This window comes from Vicugna pacos, chromosome 12, assembly GCF_048564905.1.
Source record: "Vicugna pacos chromosome 12, VicPac4, whole genome shotgun sequence".
NCBI lineage: Eukaryota > Metazoa > Chordata > Mammalia > Artiodactyla > Camelidae > Vicugna > Vicugna pacos.
In genome coordinates this window covers 38,938,510-38,963,108 of record NC_132998.1, presented here as the reverse complement: position 1 = coordinate 38,963,108, position 24,599 = coordinate 38,938,510, and the positions used below count along the sequence as shown (strand labels likewise).

Here is a 24,599-nt window from a genome sequence, read left to right as displayed (position 1 = left end):
CTTTTTAAAGCAAAAGTCCTCAAATTCAATTCTTATCACTAAAGTGAGCAAAAAGGATGTGTTTTATGATTGATACATAGAGTCTAAAATGCGTATCACATTTTGTTAGAAGAAAAGTCTTTATTTGGAAGGATGTAGTTTTCAGATGAGAGATAGGTGTGTGGTAAGTTATATTGATTTTACATTTTTAATGCACTGACTTTATGTTGATTCAAGATTCAATGAGAGAAATGCAAAGAAAAAAGGAGGACATCAATTCAATTTTTAGCACTGTAGAACCAATATCTAATCAAATATTTCCTAAAAAGAACTAAAAAGATGTGTCCAGAATGACTGACAAAAGAATTCAGACATTTTTCACAGATTCTCTGCATTTCTCTTTCCTGGGCCAGTGAACAGAGGGGAAAAACAAACAAAAACAACAAAAAAAGCCGAATCCATTTTCTTTCTCCTCCTCTGCCTATCAGAAGCTAATGCCCACCTACTCTAGTAAGGAGAAGCTATCGATCAAGTTGAATGATTTTTGTGTAAGTTTGTCTATATGGATTTATTAAACAACCAGCAACCACCTACCAACAGTCCTTTAAAATCCACCCATGTATCTCAACTTCATTTATGAATTTTATTCTACCTAGATGGTGTTCTCTATGAAGGTAATACTAATATGATTGCTACTAAAATCATCATCATCTTTTTTCTTTTCAATCATGTGAATAACATTCAATGGTTTCCTTATATGTGCCAGAAACTGTGTTAACTGATTGACATAAGTTGCCCCCAATTAGTCTCAAAATTAGCCTCATCAAAATTACTTATGATATAATTTTGAAGACAATTATTAAAATATTCATAGTAACATATGCTTTTTGCAAGTCAAATAGTACGAAAAGATTTAGTGATAAACAGCAGGCCTCTTTTATCACTTCTCCTTTTCCTCAACATTCCACACTGCAGAGGCAAAATCTTTATTTTTATCTGTTTTATCTGATATTTAACTCTATGTTTTAAAATAACATACTTAGCAGTCTGTTTATTGCCTTTAAAAATTATATTCTGATTTCCTTCTGTGATGAAAGTTGCTTTCCCTTTAAAACCAGGAATAAGACAAGCTTGTTCTGTCTCACCACTTCTTTTCAGCGCTGTACTAGAATGCAATAACACAAGAAAAAGAAATAAAAGGTATACAGATTGGGAAGGCTGAAATAAAACTATTATTTGTTTGATGATGACATAATTAAATATGCATAAGTCTTAGAGTTGACAAAAAAAAAAAAAAAACCCTGGAACTAATAAGCTATTACAGCAGATTTGTGCATTCAAGGTTAATACATAAAAGTCAATTGCTTTCTTATATACCAGCAACAGAAAATTAGAATCTGAAATTTAAAACACAGCACCATTCATATTAGCATTAAAAATGAAATATTTAGACATAAATCTAATAAAAATTGTATAGGATCTATATATGAGGAAAACTATAAAACTGATGAAAGAAGTCAAAGATCAAAATAAATGAAGAGATATTCCATGTTCACGAATAAGAGGATTCAATATTATTAAGATGTCTGCTCTCAATTTGATCTACAGGTTCAAAGCAATTCCAGTCAAATGCCAGCATGTTATTTTGAGTATATCAACAGAATGATCATAAAATTTATTTGAAAAGATAAGAGACTCAGGATAGCCAATGCAATACTAAAGAAACACAAAATTGGAGGAATGATATCACTTAATTTACAGACTTGCTGTAAAGCTACAGTAATCAAGACAGCATGGCAACAGAGAAGGAATGAACAAATAGATCAACAGAAAAGAAAGGAGAGAACAGAAATAGACCCACACAAATATAGTCAACTGATTTTTGACAAAGGAACAAAGCAATTAAATGAAGAAAAGATAATCTTTTCAACAAATGGCATTGAAACAAATGGATACATACACACAAATCCACACAAGAATCTAGACAGAGACTTTACATCTTCCACAAAAATTAAATCAAAGTGAATCAGAGACCTAAATGAAAAACACAAACTATAAAACTTCTAGAACACAGTAGGAGAAAATCTAAGTAAACTTGAGTTTTTACATACAACACCATAAGCATAATCCCTGAGGGGGGAAAGAAGATACTAGACTTCACTGAAATTAAAAACTTCTGCTCTATAAAAGACATCATTTAGAAAATTTAAATACAAACAACTGACTGGGAGAAAATATCTGATAAAGAATTTGCTTCTAAAATAAGCAAAGAACTCTTAAAACTCAACAATAACAACACAAACAATACAACTTAAGAATGGGGAAAAGATATGAGGAGACATTTCATCGAAGAAGATATACAGATAGCAACTAGGTATATAAAAAGATGCTCAATATCATATGTCATAAGGGAATTGCAAATTAAAACAGCAATTAGATTTATTAGAATGATGAAAACCTAGAATATAACAATAGTCAATGCTGGTAAGGATGCAGAATAACAGGAGGTCTCATCATTGCCGGTGGGAATGTAAACGGTCCAGCCACTTTGGAAGATAGTTTGGCAGTTTCTTAAAAAGCTAAACATAATCCTACCATATGATACAGCATCGTTCTTCTAGGTATTTATCCAAATGAGTTGAAAGCTTATGTCCATACAGGAATCTGCACACAAATGTTTATAGCAGTTTTACTCGTAATTACGCCAAACTAGAAGCAACCAAAATGTCATTTCATAGGTAAATGGATGAAGAAACTGTGGTACAAGCCTACAAGGAAATATTAATCAGTGGTAAAAATAAATGAGCTACTGAGCAATGAAAAGACATGGAGGAAATTTAAATGCGTATTTCCAAGTGAAAGAAGTCAGTGTGAAAAGTCTAACTATTGCACGATGCCAACTATTTGACATTGTGAAAAAAGACAAAAATCTAAAGACAGTATAAAGAGAAGTGGTGGCCCGAGGTTTGGGAACCTCTCAGATGAAGAAGTGAAATACAGGGGAATTTTAGGACAGGTAGACTATTTCTCTATGATATTATAATGGCAGAAACATGACATTATGCATTTTACCCTCTTCCTTCATCCATAGGACTGTATAACACAGTGTAAACCTTAACATCAACTATGGACTTTAGTTAATAATTATTGGTCCATTAATTATAATACGCATACTATACTAATGCAAGATATGAATAATAGAGGAAGCTGTATGTGTGTGGGAGGGATTCTTGAGGATTCTGTACTCTAAGCTAAATTTTTTTCAATATAAAACAGTTCTAAAAATAATTAAAAGAGCTTACACATTATATTCTGACTTCCAACTACGAATAAGGTTGTATTAGTTTTCCAATACTGCCTTGCCTCCTCTCTATATTTTTCTTCTTAATTTTTGTTGAATCACCACTCAATGTAGAGATGATTATAATGATGCAGATATCATTAACAACTGAGTAGTGCAGAATACTATGATTACATTTTGTTTCTTGTACATCTATTCAATTTTTCCCCATAGTTTTAATTGTTCTCCAACAAGAACTGAAAAATGCCTCTTATTAAGATCAAACACCTCAATTAGTTTAACAGTTCACATTTTTCTTGAATCCATATTTCTTGGAGCCCTCTGTCCTCCTGCTCCAATCTGTACTGATTTCTTTCTAGACATTTTGCTCGGTTGTTTTTCTCTTGAAACTTCCTTTATTATCCTCAGAATTCTCTTACTTCACTGCTTTCTTGAGTCCCCTATTTTCTGAATCTCAAATATTTCTCCTCGTGGTTTTGTATTGTGTCAACTTAGACAAACTGGAATTACATTTCCCAGAATGCCCCACTGGATATGGTCCTAGGTTAGCACTGGCTGCTTGAGTCATTTTGCTCAAAGTTTGGAAGATGGAAGTGAAACAGGGGCCATATATTTTACTCTTGGAAGGTTGGTGCAGGACACTCATTGTACTGAGTAGAATCTAATAATCTAATTGCCCCTTAGAAAGACTTTTACCCTCTCCTCCTATTTTTAGCACCTTTCCTCACCTACACTTTCAGAGCTGCAAGCCACTCTATACCCTAAATTTGTCTTCAGCCTCTCTGTGGTCTTGTGGTACAAATCAACTTTCCTCTTAGGGGTTCTTCTATTTAAGTTCCATAAGGGCACAATTCTTGCCTTTTGAATTTGCTGCTCTGTTGCTTCTCCTTAGAGCAGGGCCTGGCACATAGTAGGGGCACAATAAATATTTGGTAAATGATAAATGCAAGTACTTAGTTTCAGCTTTTGTCTCTCTGCTAAGTCAGTTACTAGTTCTATCTTCTAAATTTTTATTACCAACTTTCTTCTATTTTTTCCTGTTCCATTCTTTTTGATTAAGTGGGAAGCAATGCGCCCTTTGAAAATATTTTATTTATATTTACTCATGCGCTTGTATTAGTGGAGTTTTAGGACAGAGTGCAATAAATATGCATTTTCATTTTACCATGCTTACTGGAATATCAAGCATTATTTTCAACTATTTTAATAGTTTTAAAGATGCTTTTGTTTTGATTATTGAATTCTTCCAGTAAAATTGTGAAGCCTAGAGATGGGAACATTTGTATTTTGTTTTGAGAATATTGTGGCTTCTCCAACTTCTACTCTCATCCATTATGTTGTTATGTCTAGCATTATTTTTTTAAATTCAGTAGCAGCAGTTATCTGACCAGTTATAATTTTTCCATGAGGTAAGTACACTAGACTTCAGGAACTCTTGGGCTTTCTCTTTTCCCTGAACTTTAAATAAATTATAACACATTTATTTTACAGCAGAATTAGGTGCCAGGAAAGATAAAAAAAAATCTATCTTCCATTTCTCGGTTAAAGGCTGATCTTTCCAGCAGTATTTGTGTAATGACTCACTCATTATTGATTAAGGGTCTAGAAAGTCTGGGGAATTTTGCATTTTGAGAACTTGGGAGTAATTTATGATAACAAGCTATAACAGGAAGAGAGTTTTTCTGTATGTTTGTTGCTAAATGCAGCTGTCAAACTCAGATGCCAAGAGGTATAAATGTAAAGAATTTTGTCATAATGCCTAGTGTTTCCTTAAGTAAAATAACTCAGTTGCATAGCATTGTATAGCTTAATGGCCTTTGGCTTGTTTTCTCTTGACTCTTTACAAATGTGAAAATTATAAAATCTTATGTATTCAAGACTAGCTCTGAATCTGTTATTGGCACTGAAGATAGATGGCTTTCATCTCAGATTCATTTTTCAGTTTGTTAAGCATTTCACCAACACTATAAAGCTGCTACCCACCTGTCAAAAATAAAATTTTACAGATTGACATCTTTGGATGAGCTACCTCTGATGCCAGAGGATTGCTAAATTTCTAGCATTCCCTCCATCTTCCAAAACACAGTAACAGAATTATTGTCCTAAGAACAGATAAAAATTGTGTTACTTCAGTTTGAAATCTAAGTATTCTGGTGAATTCAATAAAGTATTTATTAAGCAAAGACATAAGTGGTGTGGTAGAAAGCACCTGCCTACAGAGTCACACGCAGAGGTGAAAATAAAAATATTCAGCAATTAGATGCACAAGTCATACAATCAGAAAAGAAATGGCCAAAATACTACTGTACCCCTGCTGTCCCAGGCATTCCTATTCCTTTCCAGCTGGTGAGAAAGTCCCCTGGGCCCTAAGAGAAAGGCCAGGGACATACAGGGGACACAAAGCAGTGGCTATTTACCAAACATTACAGAAATCTTTCACTAGTATTGATGTACTGGTGCCTTCTGACCTGAGTCATATTAAATTTGTATTTCTATTATGGCAATTACAGTGTGATCCAAGGATAGTTCCTTAACCTCTCTGAGCTGCGTTTCTTCATCTGTTTTAACAGGCTAATGTGACTGGGTCGTTGTTTCCATGTGTCATTTTATGACTCCTGTCCAGATTTTCCAGGTGTATCTTGGGTGGACAAAGACTCCCTGAACCTGTGTTCTCTGGGAAGGAAGGCCCTATGGTGGAAATTATACACTATAGAACTGGACCACTAAGGGAGCTGCAACTCGACCATGGACAGAATGCTGTTTATGCAGTCAAGACGTCACTTCTACAACTATCTGCTGCAGAGTCTCACTGCCATTGCTAAGTTTGGGAAGGCTCCTCTGTCAAACTTTTCAGCCATTGATAATGTTACTATGATATGACATCTCTGCTATAATCTGCACCTTAAAAATGCATGCCTTGCCTTCTGAATCAAGTAACTTGGTTCTGAATTCAGTTCAAATCTTGCACTAGTTCATCTGAATGTATAAAGTTAAATCCCATTTAGAGTAATGGCTACAAGGGAATCAAGAAAATTTTTTGCTTTCTAGTCTCTGCAATACAAGAAGGCAGCCAAAAGGCATAAGTGAATTTTGAAAAACCCACTCACAGTATCTGTCATACAAACCTAGGTCTTTTTGCCCCAAAAGCTCATATTAATACATCATCTTAAAAGCCATTTCTACCTTAAAGATCCTATGGTTAATTACAAACTATCTGAATTCAGATTTGCATAATAATGTTGCCCAAAGTTTTCAAAAACACTCGCTATGTTTATGCTGACAATTCATAGATTGTAAATTCCTTTAACAGATAAAAAATACAAAAATAATAGTTTTTTTTTAAGTTGCCCCAAGACACAGAGCTAGGATTTGTACCTCTGTCTTTGAATCCAAATGACTTATTGTTAAGGTATCAAAATATGTGAATTTTATTTACTGAAGCCTTAGTTTATCTACCATTTCAATAATGGATGATTTAGTATTAACTTTAGTTAGTGTGGAAACTTCCTTTCAAGTGATTTTGTCTGTGATAGCTTTGAAATAAATTGGTGGGCTATGTACTCTTGTAAAGATAATGAGCTATAGACACAGTCTTGAATGAATAATAATAATTATTATTTTTTGTATTTATTAACCATTGAATTCACCTTCCTATATATGAAAAGGCCAAAGCTACAAAAATGAATCTCAAGTTACTTTTTCACTCATTTATCCAGGATTCGACAACTATGTAAATATTGAACCTCTCTTCCATAAATATAAATTGCCAAAATTTTCTGCTAAATGAATTTTGTTCTTTATTGATATACTATAAGCCATAATCAATAGGAGCCATATCTCAACTGAACTGTGGGGACTTTGTAATATTAATTGTAGTTACTAATGTATTCAATTTTTAGATTTGATTAAAATTAGGATATGAAATTTTTATTTTATATTTTAAACATATTTTTACATATCTAATAATCTTCCTGCTTTTAACATAGAGCACTAGAAAATCCAGGACAGGAAAGACTACAGAAAAGGGAATAGAAAATATGATCTCTAGAAATATTAATCTTATCAATCACGAAATGATTTTGGAATCATTTGCATAAAGTCATGTCCTAGAATTGATGACATGTTCCTTCTAAAGGAAACAGTAATGAAGTTCAAAATTTCTTGAGAATTGTAAAGGAGGGTTATTAAGCAATCACAATTTTCAAACCCAGGATATTCCTCAGTGGCACAATGGGAGTGGGCAGCTGTGTTACTGAAGTGGGGGAGTAGGAGGGCTGTGTTACTGAAAAGAGTCATGAGCTTTTACTTGTGTGTGTTTGTGTGTGAGTGTAAAATAATCATAAGAACAAAATCACTGAATGGACAGGAAAAGTAGCTCTTTGACCTGCTCTCTCCTGGGTCTCTCTTTGTTATTGTTTTACATTATGTTGTACTTTTCCTATCATTCCAGATAAGTCATAGCTAATTTAAAACCCCAGAACTGGCCCTATCCATACTCCATGTTTCTCAGATTCTTTTACAACTAGTCTAACATACATCATTTTCAGTGACTTTAAGCAAATAGCTTTATTTGCAAGAATGAGGTAAATTATAAACCAATTTGTATGTTATATATAATTTATGAAATCACGTAAGAACTATGAAAAGGATTTATAGGCATGAAATTATAGAAATAAGGAGAAAACAATCGTCCTTTAAGTTCCTCCATCACTGAGGGAATCTGAATGATGAGGTTGAAAGCTCAGATAGGAGAATAGTTTAGCTCTCTATGAATTAAGCCCCATGTGTGCTTCTAGTCTATAAATTAATGGAATGAATCCAGAAATGAAATGATAGTTCATTCCCACGCAATTACAACAAAAAGGAAAAAGCTAATCTTAGACCAATTGAAAAGCTTTCTTCCCCTTGTCAACAACATTCATAGCAAAAAGCATTTTTTGTTAATTCTAGTGGGCTGATAGTGGTAACAATGGAAGGCATTTTTTCCCAGTAAACCTGATTGACTGTTAGATTATTTTTATACTATTGTCTTCCTGTTTTGATGTTCTTGAAAGCCCAGTTTTCTTCAGACTGTTGATAATTGTTCCTTAGAATGAATTCATACATGCCACGTTCTCACACTGCTCTTCCGTGAGGAATATATAGCCTTATCTGACCTCCATCAGAATGCCAAATGCCTTGAGTTTTTCTCAAGACTGAGAATAGTAGAGAGAATGTTTGTTTTTTGATTTATGTGTATGACTTAAAAGCTAGCATCACAATCAGGAAAGCAGATTAGTAAAGTATTGTCATGCTTTGTAAAAAGTTGAAAAGGGCTTCAAGGAAAAATCATGCTATACACGTACATAATCTTTTTTTTCCCTCTTCCTCTGAGCCATGTCCATTTAAACCACTGACTCCAGAAAATGCGTTGCTTAATCTTTAAATTCTCTCAACAATACTAGTTTTTCAGAAAAAACCAATTATCCATTACCTCTAGCTATACCTCGTTTGAACTTATTTGATAAATTAATTGAGTATGTGTATTGAACCCTATGCTTCTCAATTTTTACGTCGATAACAGACCAGACCAGAAAGACATGGGGTATGATTGATGAGAGCCTAAGTTAAGGGTCAGAGTCTTTATAGTGTTTCATGTACCCATATAACAAAGCCGTGTATGCTAAGACCAGACAGAAATCCTAGTAATAATGAGACATCAATAGAAATCCAATCATGGTTTCTGAGTCTCAGTTTGTTTTTCCTTAGAAGAGAGGGTTTTGAAATGCAAAAAGCAAGTACCTTTCAACATGTGGCCAGCTTTTCACATAATACTCTAAAATTCACTTTGATTTTTATTGCTGTTCCTTCACACACCAATAGCCAATAAAGAGTCCATGATTTTGCTATGTTTGTGCAGTTGGGTCAAAGGTATTGCAATTGCCTGCAGGAGGAACAGGAGGAAAGAATTAATTCAAATCATGTTACTGTGTGAAATAAGGCATATTCCTTATCATACCTCAGCTAAGGTGTTTGAGCAGGTAGGCTACACAAATGAGCGGGTTCTCACTTTGGTCGGCCTTATAAGGAAAATCTAAATCTTCACCATCACTCATTCCTGGATCTGGTTTTATAGCTCACTTCCAGCACTTTCTAAATCTAATTCAAGATACAAAATAGGATGTATATGTGTGTGTGTGCACGTGTACACACACAAATCCATGGTGTATTATATATATGCATACACATACACACACATTTTTAAAAAATCACACACTGCTGGACACTTTTCAAGAACACAGAAAATTAAGCCGTTTGGTAAGTCATTGTTTTCACATGTAGGATTCTTCTACATGTAGAGATATATAAAAATTCCAAACTGAAGACCATCAACCTCATATCTGTAATTTAGGATTTGAAATACATCACTAAAACAGATCTCTTAGTAACCACTGCCTGGATCTCATTCCTCCATTTTCTTCTGATAGGTAATTCCACATTATCCTTTGAGTATATTTCAAGGTTATGAGTTAAATCCAATGTTGGATTCTATCCCCTAATTAAATTTGCTCTTCATGACTCAACAAATTAATACTTTGGAGACTGATTTTTGGATATTCATTTTCTTCACAGAAACAAAATACACCAGACAGTTGATGTGTAAAGAAACCTGTTAATATTTAATACATAGTTCTTGCACTAAAGTTTTAACTCTGTTTATACATTAGTTGTGGTTGACAGTAATCACTTATTGCCAACCTGAGCTGCTGCAATTGAGTTGGATTCATTTTGTGATGATACAATGATGAGTTTCACAGTAGTAAGATAGGAAAGTGAGGACCTGGGACTAAGTTGTTGGGCTTGGGGCAGAGAGTCCCATTTGCAATAAGAAATACTATTTGATGGGTTTGCTGACAATAAAGGCAAAGGTATTGATTGGCAAAGCTATCTGAAATATATAGCAATAATGTAGATAGAGTGTGAGAGCATGAGAAAGAAATTAGAACTCCCAGGTGTATGAGGAGAAGCTGATTAGCAACTGTAAGTCCACTGTCACCTCCTAGAGAAATGGGGAACTAGGCAGATACCTCAGACAAAGATTGATGCATCAAGGGAAAGACAGGGATAGAGTTAACTCATGAAGCATGAAGCAGAGAACATGATCTTGGGAAGAAAGTGAAAATCCCCAACGTAATTGGGACTGAGGATTAGGGTCAGGCCAAGCTAGCTGGGACAACAGTTTGCTGCTAGTTGCCCACATGGTGAACCATAACTGATTGAGTCTTCTTGCCTGGCATTGCCTTTGATAGGAACTAGTGCAGTTCAAAACTAAAACAAGAATGGAAAGGTTCCAGCTGAGAGGAAAAAAGAAAATCAGAGGATAGGGATTAGGTGGGACCTAACGATACAAGACAACACCAGCATACACACATTCAACTTACAGAAATAAATTGCTTTGCTCACCTAAAAATTCCATGGGAAATCCTAATTTTTTTTTTTTGCTCTCAGTAACCTAATGAAAGAGGATGCAAAAGAGAAATAAACAAGCTACTTAAGGACTTTTTCAAAGACAAATTTGACTACTTGTGATTTTTGCTTCACGTGCTTTTCTTGAACGCAAACTATGTAATAAGTGGCTTCACTCTAGTTTCTTAATATAAAAGAAGAATCAGGAAAAGAGTTTCTTTGGTTGCTGGAGGATGCTGGTTCAGGAAAACTAGAGAAACAAAGAATCCTTAGTAGATGGTCTTGGAACCAAGAAGTTATATAACTATTTGTCTTTTCAGCAAATACTAATTGAACACCAAATATGTGCCATGGGAACTGGGAACACAAAGAAGCTGCCTGTCTTGAGAAAAGACTAGTGGAATGAAAAGCTGTGTAACTAGATAATTGCAAGACAAAATCATAAAGGCTGCAACAGAGGAATTAACAACATACAGAGGGAGTTATAGGAGGTAATGGCTATTTCTATCTGTGGTACAGAAGGCATCAGGCTAGTAATTGCTTGAGTTCATTGGGATAAGGAAGAGACAGGCATTATTGACAATAAAAGTACCATTCATTTGCAGAGCAAATTAAAGTTTTCCAGGCATTTTCAATACACCATCTGTCAAATAGAGTCCATTAATGAGGTACTGTCCCTATTTTACAGATAAGGAAACTGGCTCTGAGCAGAAAAGGAAGGTACCCAGACCACCGAAGAAGGTAAGTGGGAGGCGCAGGGTCTCATAATCACTAAAGAGCCTCCTAGTATGTCGTTCATGGTGGCCTTTACAATCATATATATGTACGCTGAGTTGAAGATACGCTGACTCTTAATTTAGCAAAACAGCATCAATATACTGACATGGTTTTTTTTGTAATCAAACTTCAGACAAACTACTCTGAGCCATCTTTCCAACAAGGTCTCATCTTTGAACCTTATCTTTGGCAGTCTAGTCTAGTTGTAGCAAAACCCCTGCTCAAATCAGTTTAGCGAGAATTCCTTCACCTTCAATATATGATCAAATTCCTTATCCCCCATGGTTGATAACTGATAATCCTGGCTTGTCTTCAGTAGGAATTCTGTTAAATCAGGTTAGCGAGAATCCCCCTGCCCCTGATGTCTCCTCTTAGTAATTTTCTATCCACTAACCCCCTCACTCTGCTTGTTGACTATAAATCCCCAGCTGTCTTTGCTATACTTGGAGTTGAGTCTGATTTCTCTCCCTTATTGCAATAGTCTAGACATCTACTGCAACAGTCTTGAATAAAGCCTTTCTTACCGATTTTAACAAGTGTCAGGATAATATTTTCTTTAACAATAGTATTGTTAAAAGAAAAACTGAAGCATATTAAATATTTTAAGAGTTTTTTTAAACAAAAATCAATTTGAATCAGGTAGCATCTAATCTAGAAAATGGAAAGGAGCTCTAAGGAGCTGCACAAAATTAAAGACTTTTATAGGCAGAATGGAACAGGAATAAGGAAGTTATACCAGGCAAAAAAGTGGGTTGGTTACTGCAAGGTTATCTCCCTTTATGGATGGCAAGGATCTACCAGGCAGATTATCTAACTTGTGCTAGTCAGGTGATTTCTGATTGACTGGTTTAAGATTCCATTTCTGGAAGAGATGAAAGTATGATTAAGTCTCACTTTGGTGATGTGGGGCTTAGCAAAAGCAAATCCATTTTGAGCCAGTTGTCTTGGTTTTAAGAATTCTCCCATTTTGATCAGAGTTGGCGTCCTCAGAAATGGAATCAATTTTAAGGAATTAACTCTACACCTGGATACCACTCTGGAGTTCTCCCAGGTTTTTGTTAACTCTCTGTGTGGTATTCACAGGTCATGACATATTTTTGCCAAATATCTTTGTGGTATTCACAGGTCATGCTGTAGAGTTCACATTCAAGTTGGTCACTCTCTCTTTTTTTTTTTTTTTCTGATGTTCTAGTCTTAGGGAGATTTTTCAGTTGGTGGTTAGTGGCTGTGAACATTCATTTAAAGCTTTTGAGAGAACACAGCACACCAGGGAGAATACCTGATTGTTATAAGCAGGATAATTCCCAATTTTGGGAGTGTACATCAGAGCTATGGTCCCTATGACCCAAACCATTCAGAATCAAATCAAAGGAAGACCCCAATGAAGGGGTCACTTAGTTAAGCCTGCTGCCTTGTTCAGTGATCTTACATAGCTGAGTCTCAGCTTCCTCAGGAGTCTCAATCCAAGTGCAGCAATAGTGTGGGCCACAGCACAAACACCTCCCTGCTCAGCTAAAAGATATTTTATTATCAGGGGCTATCCTATTACAAAGAACAATTTTGGCCAGAGAGCCCAGGGATTTTTATTGGGCAACTGTTGCTTTAACAGCAGATTCTAAAATATCTTCAAGAGTTAAGGAGAGATTCCTGATCATAGCCTCATTTGCACTTATTCCTAGCCAGTGCAATAGGGATCTGTGAAAGGGAAAAAATTTTGAATCACGAATGCCTCCTGATAATCCTGTTTGAGTCTGTGACTTGGGACTGGAAAAGTGACAGTCACGGAGGCCAGTAAAATGTAGGGGTCTGTGGACTGCACAGGTGGTTTTATTCTGGTTAACCTTGCCGTGTGTCGCTTTCTCTGCACAGAGCCTGGATGCAAGGTTCTGCTGGTTTGGAGCTGTTAACCAGAGACAGGGAAATGGATCCTCAAGGTTAGAGACAGAGAGGGAAGCTGAGACTTTGGAAACCGGGGAGGAGTTTGTGATGGGAAGAACTACAGGACCATGAGCATTGTGGCAAATCCAATAGTCATTTGGAGGTTGGACTACCCACACCCTTGCAATGGCCTGAGATATGTGAACAATGGCCTTATCTTTCTAGGCCAGAGTATGAAAAAGTGAACAGGAGAATTATAAAGAGTTTCATGGTGTAAGAATTAGGAAAACAATGGTCAGAGAAGAAAAGATGAATGGAATGAAAATCTTGACAGGAAGCAGTGTCCCTTGATGTCAGCTACTTCTCATCCTAGTCAGTTTGATTTTGAGGCCTCCAGCATTTAACCAAATGTCAGGTGAAACATACGTCTTCAGTTGTGAAATATGCATCCAAGTTTTGACACTATGTAATCCATCAGTAGTGTCATTGGTCAAATGTGCTTGGCAGAGTTCTTTCCACAAATCTTACTTTTACAAAATCTAAAAAATTAGAATAAAATGATAACTATCTGTAAATGAAAAACATAAGATGCCCATGGTTAAAAAGTGGACGAGAGTTTACATAATAGAACTGACAAAGAAATGTGGCTATTTCTGTGACACACAATATGTTAAGATAATAACTGGAATTGTGACTGGTAGTATTATATAAATTTTTAGAAATTTCATACGATTTCTAGAATACTTACACTGATAATTGGCAACCATACAAACATAAATACTAGTATGTAAGACAATGCTTCTCATGTTATCTAACAAACCAAATAAACATAGTTGGCTTAGCATCAGTCTTTCACAAGGTGAGAGACAAATTCTTTGATATTCTCCAGGGTCCCTTTGGGAAATCTTAAAGTTAACTTGAGGTAAAAAAATATTCCACAAAGAATTTGATTTTGGGAAGTTGTCAAAACATCAAAATGTTTGAACATTTGAATAAATAGGATCACAGATTATTATAAAATAATATTTAATTATCTATTTAACCAAAGTGGCAATAAATACTTTAAAAAGCAAATACAAAAGGTTACACAGTTGTGAGTAAAATTTAGCTCTTTTAATATTGAAAAGACTAGGTTTTCTAAAGACAATGTGATGCACAGTAAATTATTTTGGTAAGACACAAAATCTTTGCTTTCTAGGTAAAAATAAGCAAACAAAAACTCTCACAATCCTTTTCAAGAGCAGACCAATATTCCAAGATAAATTTACTTCAGTGACCTAATTAAATTTGAAAGCTTTTGCACAGCAAAGGAAACCATTAACAAAACAAAAAGACAACATACTGAATCTGGGAAAATATTTGCAAATGATATGACCAATAAGAGGTTAATACCCAAAATATGTAAACAACCCAAACAACTCAATATCAAAAAAAAACAAGCAACCCAATTTAAAACATGAGCAAAAGACCTAAAATAGAAGATATACAAACAGACCAACAGGGACATGAAAAGATGCTCAACATTGATAATCATCAGAGAAAGATGATTAATCAAAAACACAGTGAAAAATCACCTGTCAGCTGCCAAAATGACTATTATCAAAGCCTACAAATAACAAATGTTGATGAGGATGTTTTGCTATTTGCGACAACATGAATGGCCCTGGAGGGAATCATGCTTAATACATCAGACAGAGAAAGACAAATATTCAATGTTATCACTTACATAGGGAATTTAAAAAATAAAACAAACAAGTAAACAAATGTAACAAAACATAAACAGACTCACAGATATAGAGAACAAACTAGGGGCTACTAGTAGGGAGAAGGAAGGGGGGGCACAATAGGAGTAGGGAATTAAGAGATAAAAACTACTACATACAAAATTAATAAGCAACAAGGATATATTGTACAGCACAGGGAAATATAGCCATTATTTTGTAATAACTTTAAATGAAGTGTAATAGATAAAAATATTGAATCACTCCATTGTACACCTGAAGCTAATATATATTAGTATATATATGATATTATAAATATTTATATGTTATATGAGCTATATATTATAAATCAACATTACTTCAATTTAAAAAAAAAGAAAAAATTTGTCCTTTTAAGAGAAAACTAAATTCTAATTTTGTACCAGTGTGCTTTTCAAATGAACACTAATTTTTTAAAACTTAAATAAACCAATTCCAATGTTAGTCAGCTTGACCACACATAAAATTCTTTCCCAAGATTCCTTTGTTATAAACCTTCTGCAACTTTTTAAGATCCATTCAAATTTTGTCCTTTTATTTTTTCACTCTTTTTTTCTCATTCTGGAACAATCAGTTGTTCTACGTTTCTTACCTACTTTTCATAGACTGACGTTTTCTTTCACCCTTATTATTTCTAAGTGGTTTTAATTGCATATATTGATTAGAATTCTTAAGCCTTGGAGTCCTTAATTGCTAGTGAAGACTAAGAAGTAAGCAACTGTGGGCTGTCTGTTACACTAGCATTCTGTGGGTTGGCAAATTCATATATACACTCTATAATTTATAGAAGCATATTCTTCCTCATCATAAATTTTCCACTGTGGCACAATATATGTTTACTAATAAACCCAAATATCTTTATAATTCCTTTGTAAAAGGAAACCCAAAGCAGAAATATTTATGTTCAGTTAATGTTTTGTATTTTATCATATTTGAAAATAATACAGATGTTCAATTAATATTCATCATTTAACTTATATCAGTATAACTTTAAGATTTCAGGTTACCAAGAAGAGTTTGGAAACTGTTTTAAAAGTGGCATACCAAAAAGCATAATTATTGTTCATTTGTAAACTTTTATCTAACTTTAATCTACTTAATGTACTTGTTTTTAACAATTATGTTTAGATTACTCATGAAAATTTCATGAGATATTAAACACTAAACTATCACCTTGTTATCTTTCTTGTTGACAAATTTAGTAATAGAGATAACATGAGCTTATTATTATTTGACTTTCAGTAAACCTATGTTGATTAAAATTATTGTATTTAATGCTGATAACTCTAAAGACATGCCTATAAAATCATATGGTATAATGATAAATCCATATAAGTTTTAATTGGTATGGGTATTACAATTGGGAGGTAGGAGGCTAGGAAACCAGGTATAAGAATAATGATGTATTTTTGTTTCTATCTTAGCTCTGACCATCCCTTCATGATGGGAATAGGTCCAAAAACAGTAACTTGTCTCTCCAACCACCATCCAAGGATGGGTCAAACTAGTTATATTGATTTGGCTATATTAAAGAGTCAAAGTAAATCGAACAGTACGTTTTCTCTCAAAAAAAAAAATCCTTTCGAATATTTCCCCCAGGGACAAACAGTAAATACTCTTTACAGTATTGAATAACCCCATAGACAGAAGAAGTACCTCCAAAGAGAGTGCAAAGGATACTTCCCTCTCAAGACCCAGAGCCACTCCCAGACAACGAAGAGAAAGAAAGATGATTTCCGGGAGAGCTGGCAACAGCAGTACCCTGGCCACCAGTGGAGTGCAACCCACATTTCTGTCTGGCCCCCAACATGACGAATGAGCTGCCTGAACACAGAAGAACCCACGTGCCCTAGTCAGGCAGAAAGGTGCCTCACGTCTCAGGACACAAAATGAGATAAAGAAGTCGATAGCCGTTCCTGGGAGAAAGACCGTCGACAACCACCGAGCACCTGGAAAGCAACTGCACGAGTCAGGATTCAAAGATTTAATTCTTACTAATTTTTTTCCCCTTCCAATCTGAAAGGAGAGGACGACGTGAAATTTTCCCTTCCTCTCCTGACCAGGCACCACAGAAGCCTAGGAGAGCTGACTTTAATGAGAATTCTTACCCTTCGCCGGCTTCGGCCAGTTTGCTCAGGATTCTGCAGGCTCCGGAGCAGGTGGGGTGTCCCAGCGGGTCTCATCCTGGTCGCGACAAACTGAAGAGGAGGAAAAGTAATTTTCCCTCGACCCTTTACTGTGCGTGCTTGGCAGAGACCCCGTGTTCTCTAGGGCGCCTCGGAAATGGAAAAGCTTGTCCAGGTTAAAAGTTCTCCACTGTGGCCGCTGTACTTAATCTTGGATAAGATAATCCTGCTTGTTCGGCCTTAAAACAAAGTTTTGTTCACCTGAGGCTTCATGCTGGGCCCCGTCGAGCTGAAGCTGGACGCAGTCTGACCCGGAACCAGTCTTGGTTCTAACTCGACTGCGGTCGGAACGTGGACCCGGTCCCGTTTCTAAGTCGGACCCGGTCCAGTTTTTCAGTCGGACCCACTCCAACTCTGGCCATTTCCAGACGAGTCTAGAAAAGAAATGTTCAAGTAAAGCCTGAAAGCTCCTAAGACAGAAGCCCTGGAGGCTCCTTGAGTGACGGACCCGGCTCCTCCTGAGAGGAGCGAAGGCAGCGCGAAGGCAGCGAGCCCAGGGGCTCAGCAGGTACCCTGTCTGGTAATCATGGCGTCTGGGCCCTGGGGGTTTCCTTCGGTTCCCGCCTCTTACTGTTACTAACAGAACTGTTTTAAGATAAACTGAGGCATATTAAACATTTTAAGAGTTTGAGCAAAAATCAATTCAAATCGGGTAGCATCCAATTTAGCAGGTAGAAAGGTGCCTCAAGGAGCTGTTAAGAATGAGAGACTTTTATAGGCAGAGGGAGCGGGAACAAGGAAAATAAACGAGGCAAAGAAGCCGTTGGTTATTGCAAACTGACTTTCCTTTAGGGGACGGCAGGGTCTATCTGGCAGGTTACCTCACTAGTGCTGATCAGGTGGCTCCTGACTGACTGGTTTCAGATTCCATTTCTGGGAGAGCCAAAGATATAACTAAGCCTTAGTTTGATGATATGAGACTTAGCATATATGACTCCGTTTTGGGGCTGTTGTCTTGTTAACAGTATCTAAAATTGAAATTCTACTTGTAAACCAGCTGAGATTAGTATAATATAGAAAGAGTAAATATTTTTCTCCCATGAAAAGAAATTAATGCGTTTTAAGCTTCTTGAAAGTAAAAATGTTGTCTTCTTTAACTTTATATACCCACGAATTATGGTGCACTTATATAAATATTTAATAAATATTTAGCAAATCCATGTGTGTATATTTGACAGATGAATTAATTTATATTTGTTTTATTATTTAGAATTCATTTTTTTTTCATAAACAGTAATGTCTTGGACCAAGAGTCTTGGTTAATTATTTGTCTTAGTAAATCCCTAACTATGGCCTTAAATTTATTCTTGACTAATTTATTCAGTTTGCTTTGTCACACAAATGAAGGGCATGCTTCACCACCAGGAGACAATGGCTAGAACAGACAGTAGAAAATGGCTGTTCCCTTTCAATCTACCTGAAAATGTTTCAAACAAGGATAGAAGCACATACTGCCCAGTATAGAATAAGAGCACTGTTACCTCTGCAGTCTTTTCCTTAGATGAGATTATTTACTGATGGTAAAGACCTGAGTTCATTTTAGCAAATTGAAAAGAAAAAACCAATTCACAATTTCCAAAACTACTTTTTAATCTTATATGGAATACTAGCCAAAAAGAGTTATTTACTTCTTACTCTGGGTTTAGATCTGTTTTAATTTCTGTAGGAAACTGCATAAGATTGTAGATCTAGTGCCTGCCCTGGAGGAACTTATAATCTGCAGGTAGAGAGTAAACAAAAATGAAAGCTACTTAGAGGCAAAACCAATTTACACTTTTCTGTTTTTGGAGGCTCTAGGGAGAGCAAAATTATCATTGCAGGCAGCACTCATAACTTCTGAAGGAAAAAAATCAATGCCTTTTTATATGTTGCCAACTTAGTGAACTCTGTGATGTGAGCTCTAAAAAGTGAATTTACAAGGTGAATAACAAAGATCTCACAAGCTTAGAGGAGATTTTCAGTTAAGATTTTCAAAAGGAAAAGAAAAGAGACAGACAAACATTACAGTGGTACATTTTTGAGAACCAGGAAACCTAGGAGTATTGTTCCCCTGGCAACCTTTGTGCAGAGTTTGTGAGTTCACACAGCAGTTTCTCCTGTTTTCATATTGCAATCAAGAACTTGATTGTTTTTGTTAAAGTGATTATTTTGCGTTTCTTCTTTTTTTTTTTTTCCTTTCTTTTGTGCTTATTTTACATCAAGGTCTAAAATCTGGTGGTTGTTCTCAATTTGTCTAAAATGCAAATTCTTAGAAGCAAAGTAAAAACTGAAGCAAAATGAAAAGGAAGTTTTAAAGAGTTAAATTCTAAGAGGGGGCAGGTATAGCTCAAGTGGTAGAGTGCATGCTTATCATGCATGAGGTCCTGGGTTCAATCCCCAGTACCTCCTCCAAAAATAAACAAATCTAATTACCTTCCCCCCAGAGAAAAATAAAATTAAAAAATTAAAAAAAAAAATAAAGAGTTAAATTCAAGAAAGTAAATGTGTGTTTGTAAAATCAAACTTTCAGAGAGAGCCCAAAGAGGAATTTCTGAATAATAACAAGAACATTACACAAATCCTATTATCTTAAAAGGTAGTTTAAATTATAGGCAGCCTTACTATTGGCACAGAAGCTATGCTGCAAGTAAGCAGAGCTGTATCTGGTTGTAAAATTTAAAAAACACAATTACTGTGCCTTTTGCGATTAATAATGTTTCATAATTATTCTAACTGATACTTGTTCCAAATGGACTGAAAGATTAACCATTAACCTCTTATTGGCTTCTCTTGTCTCCCTTCAGTGTCCTGGGTCCTGGCTACTTAGGTCCTGGCTGTGACCTTTCTTAGTACCTTTTGATGCTATGATTCTTTTCATCTTCCATCATCCCCAATTTAATCAAACCCTATCACTTGTGTTTTGTTTTACTTTGTTTTGTCTTAACAACTCTCTTGATCTTGTTCTGCTAAGCACTGCTGGAGAAATTCAGGCAAGCTTGCCAATTGAATTCTGTGCAATTAGGCCCTCCATGCTGTTCTGCTACCCCTTTATTCACCATTAACTCACTTCCTAAAGCATTTTCTTCAGCAGTTGTTCTAATCCTTTTTCAATTTCCTCCAGCCTCCAAAGACCCCATTGTCTTCTTCAGGCTAAGTAAAGACTTTTCCTCTTACTTGATTGATAAGACAAAATTTAAGGAGTTACTCTCCCAAATCCTATCCTCTTTATCTTAAAAGCAGATGGCCCCAGCAAGGAAAAAAAAAAAAAGAAGGCATGTTCGAAGTAGGACAATTCAAAGGGGAGGGTTTAAAGGGACAAACGTAGGGGCTGTGTAGTAACTTAGGGCTAGTAACCTTTAAGCCAAAAGGGACAAGTGAAGAGAGCAGTTACTGGGTTTTGAAAGCGGATGGTCCTGTAGATTTAGCCACCTTGAGTGGAGCTGTAACCTTCAGCTGAGAAATGCAGCCAGCTCAACATGACTCTAAGATGAGAGGGCCAGAACCTCACTTCTCTTCTCCCTTTCTTAGGAGGTTCTCTCCATTGCCTACTGATGAGATCCATAGATCAGCTTGCTGGTGCAGACAGCAGGGTGAAGTCTGGAGGGACAAATAGAAATTATCTAGTATAGATTCTCAACATTTGTTTTGGTTGAGTCTATCATGTAAAAATATCATTTTAGATTTCATAAAGAATAAATAATTAGTCCTGCCCCCACTTCTACAGAAGCTAAAGGCCTAGCAGTGAAGATATTTACACCTATAAATATATAAGCCATATACATAAGTCATGTAAACAAACATGTATAAAAATATGATTCAGAAGAAAAAAAATTATAAAATGCTGGGGCAAGAGAGGCGGGTGAGAGATTACTACTAAACGGGAAAAATCAGAATATTTTCATGTTTTTGGGGACCCTTAAGAGTGAGGAGAATTTACAAGTATGGAGAGAGATGTCAGGGAAGGCATTCTAGTCAGAGAAAGTAGCAAGGACTTAAGCAGTGAGATGTGAAAACATGGACTATATAAAGAAATAGTGGGCAAGAAAGTTAGGAAGTTGGGCGTCTGTAGAGGTAGTCTGGAGTATGGTTGAGAACTTATGCTAATGGAAGCTAGCTTTCCCATGCTTACTATGTAACATCATCATAGTTTTCATACAACAGTTGCATGAAGCAGATACTATTATCCCTGTTTTACAGATGAGGAAACTGGCTCTTAGGGTGAAGGTAAATAATTTCACCAAAGTCACAAAATTGAAAAGTGGCTTTTTGTGAGGATTCAGTGATATAACAACATTTAATAAGCAAATAGAGTGACCAGCATGTAGCAGATGTCCAGTAGGTGTTAATATGCATTAGCCACCTGACCCATCTTGACTTTTGACCTGTAGTGAAAGGAATCTGACAGCAGTGTGGGGTGACTTAGAGGGAGAACAGTGCTGAGAGGGAGATAACAAGGGCATTAGTGGGGATAGTGATGGCAGGAGTGGATAAAATAAGATGGGTTCAGGAAATACTACTGTGCTTGGGTTGATAAAACTTGGCAAATGATAAAATGGGGTGCTAGAAAACAAGGGTGAAGTATAGGACAGTTCTTTAATAAATATTTTTGCTTTCTTTTGTTCCCTTTCTATTCAGAGAGATTAGATCTCCCTACTCATCCCCACTGGGTCTTTCTTCTCTTCATTCTTTCTTGTTCCCACCTGATAAATTAGAATGATTGTATACTGCTTTCTTGAAGCAATTATCTGAAACGTCTCTCATAGTTAGTCCAAGTTCTCAGTATAGTTTACTTAGACTATTGTAATAATCTCTTGTTTTCTTTATCTCCTTTTTCTCTTCTAAGAGTTTATCATCTCAACTTTTTTCAAGTTTTAAAAATGAATAATTATTTCCTTTTCCCATTGAAGCATTTCAGTGGCTCCCAGTTAGCTGAAAAATAATAGGTCAATAATTTACCATACAATGAAATGTTATGTTTCAGTTGAAAAAGATGAGATGGATCTCTGTATACTGTCATGAAAAAAGCAAGCTGTAGAATTACATATGTGTTAGAAACCTATTTTTATATTGAAGCAATTTATATGCAATACATATTTTATACCCATTTGTGTATGTACGTATAAAAGTTGGAAGAATATATACCAATTTATCCCTCCCTTAGTATTGAGGAGGTTTTCACTTTTTGTACATACTTTTGGGTTTTTCAAAATTATTTACAACAAACTTTGTATTATTTCTGTAATTAAAGTTTAAAAGAAGAATAAAACACAAACCCCTTGGCTTGGAATTTAAGGCTGTTTAGATTCTGAGCTTGAGTTATTTTTTTTAACTATCTGTCCTAACTTCTCACTATGTCTCAGACATCTTATTCCCTAGTTAGCAAATACTAAGGCCATGGGCTGCCTTTCCTGTCTTCCTCACTCACAGCAGCGTGGCTAATTGCTTGTGGCAGCTTTTCTTATTGAGCCTGGATGTAGTCATATAAGCTTTCATAACTTTAGACATCTACTACCAGTGGATTATGGGAGATGGAAATCCTGCTAACTCAGAAGTATAATCTGATCAGATTGAACTCTCTAGTGTTTATTTCCTGAGTGCATTCTGTTCTTTCTTAACTCAAAGACTTTGCTTATGTAATTTTTCCCCCCAACATATTGACACTACCCCCCATGATCTGTCTATTGGGCTTGGCACTGAAATCTGTTCCTTTATGAGGCTTTTCCATTCTCCACAGTAGACATAAGCTCTTCTTCTTTTCTTCTTTGGAGGCATTTTGTGATAATTTTTATTGACCCATTCATATTTTTGTTTTTATTTTAGTGTTGCAGTATAGATTTCAAGAAGAAATCATATTTGTTAATAATTCTCTCTCTTGTGGTGCCTTGATTACAATGAGTGATCAATTAACACTTGTTGAATTTAAATGTGTTTGGATTTATGTATAGAACTGCCAAGAAGAAAGTTAGTATCTAGATCTTTACATCAAGCTTGGCTATCATTGGTACTTAAAGCTTATGCAATCAAGGTTTCATAATCTAAGTCTAGATTTATTAAATTGCTGATATATTGAGCCTGCTAGTTCTATTACCAATATTTATATCTGAGGAAGTATGACACTACCCATAAAGATTCTTTAAAAAATTGTTTTGTAACTTTTCATAGTTACATTTTGCTGAAAAAGAATATTTGTGATTAAAGAACAGCCAATTTTGGCAACTCTACAGGCTTTTATGAAATATCACAGCTCTACACAAACTACTTTACAAAATTCTGTATAGCAGGAGGAATGACATAGTATAGGAAAAGAATGAAGGTGAAGATATTTTTATTTCTGAAAATACACATGGGACTGTAATTACATTTGGTGACACTGAGGTGGTGAATGTGTGAACACTATAAATATAAGTATTACCCCCAAATTATGTCCATTAAAATAATATGGACAAAAAGCTTTTATGAGAAATTTTACAGTCTTACATGTCGCCTCCTCTAGAAAACTTTTTCCAGTTCCCTTAGGGCAAACAGAATTATTCGTTATGTCTGTTGTTCTTTGTTCAATCACATGTATAAAGTTTATGGTCCTGTATTTTAGAATTTTATTACTTATTTATGGATCTGTTTCTCAGCTTGAATTAGAAGTTACTTGATTTTATGAACTGTTTTTATTTCCTTTATATCTTAGGTACCTACCACAGTGTTTAGAACCTTAAAAAGGCTTTAATAAATAATTGTTGAGTCCATAATTGGAGACTTGCTACAACTGACCCTGCCAAGTTCCATTCTCCCTTTCTGGTTCAGCTCACATATCTCTCTATGAAATCTCAGCTTCTTTTTCTTCTCTCTCTCCATCCCATGCAGAATTGATTTTCCCCTCTTTTGTAATACTGCTCTACCTGGACACACTTCTACAATATGTAACCCACTAAATTCTAATTATTTCCAACTCTGTGATTCCTACTATAATCTCTGTGGGGACACAAACTTATTTACATTATTTATCTACCATAATAATAGGTAAATAAGAGTTAGAATGAATGAATGGAAGAATGAGAAAAATAATTAAATTGTCTTTGCTTTTATATATTTAGCACTTAAAATGGTCTCTCATTGATTTTATTAATAGCTCCCCTTTCATGTTATCAATATCTATATCTATCCACCTATCCATATAGATATCCATCTGTCTCCATCCTTTTATCTATCCTCTCTCTTATTTCTTAAAAGTAGAAAGGGAGTATCTAAACAAGGTGATGTACCTTGGGTGGCTCATATTCTGGTAGGAATCTAGGGAGC

The 24,599-nt window shown here is 35.4% G+C and overlaps 1 long non-coding RNA gene and 1 other non-coding gene across 2 annotated transcripts; one reads left to right on the top strand and one right to left on the bottom strand.

Moving 5' to 3' along the window:
* Window positions 1–9,096: 9,096 nt before the first annotated feature.
* Window positions 9,097–17,742, bottom strand: LOC140700211 (uncharacterized). Its single transcript, XR_012078536.1, has 2 exons — window positions 17,250–17,742; window positions 9,097–9,203 (listed from the first exon to the last, which is right to left on the bottom strand). It is a non-coding gene; the product is annotated as an uncharacterized lncRNA (long non-coding RNA).
* Window positions 17,743–19,641: 1,899 nt separating this feature from the next.
* Window positions 19,642–19,715, top strand: TRNAD-AUC (transfer RNA aspartic acid (anticodon AUC)). The gene has a single exon. It is a non-coding gene; the product is annotated as a tRNA-Asp (tRNA).
* The last annotated feature ends 4,884 nt before the right edge of the window (window positions 19,716–24,599 follow it).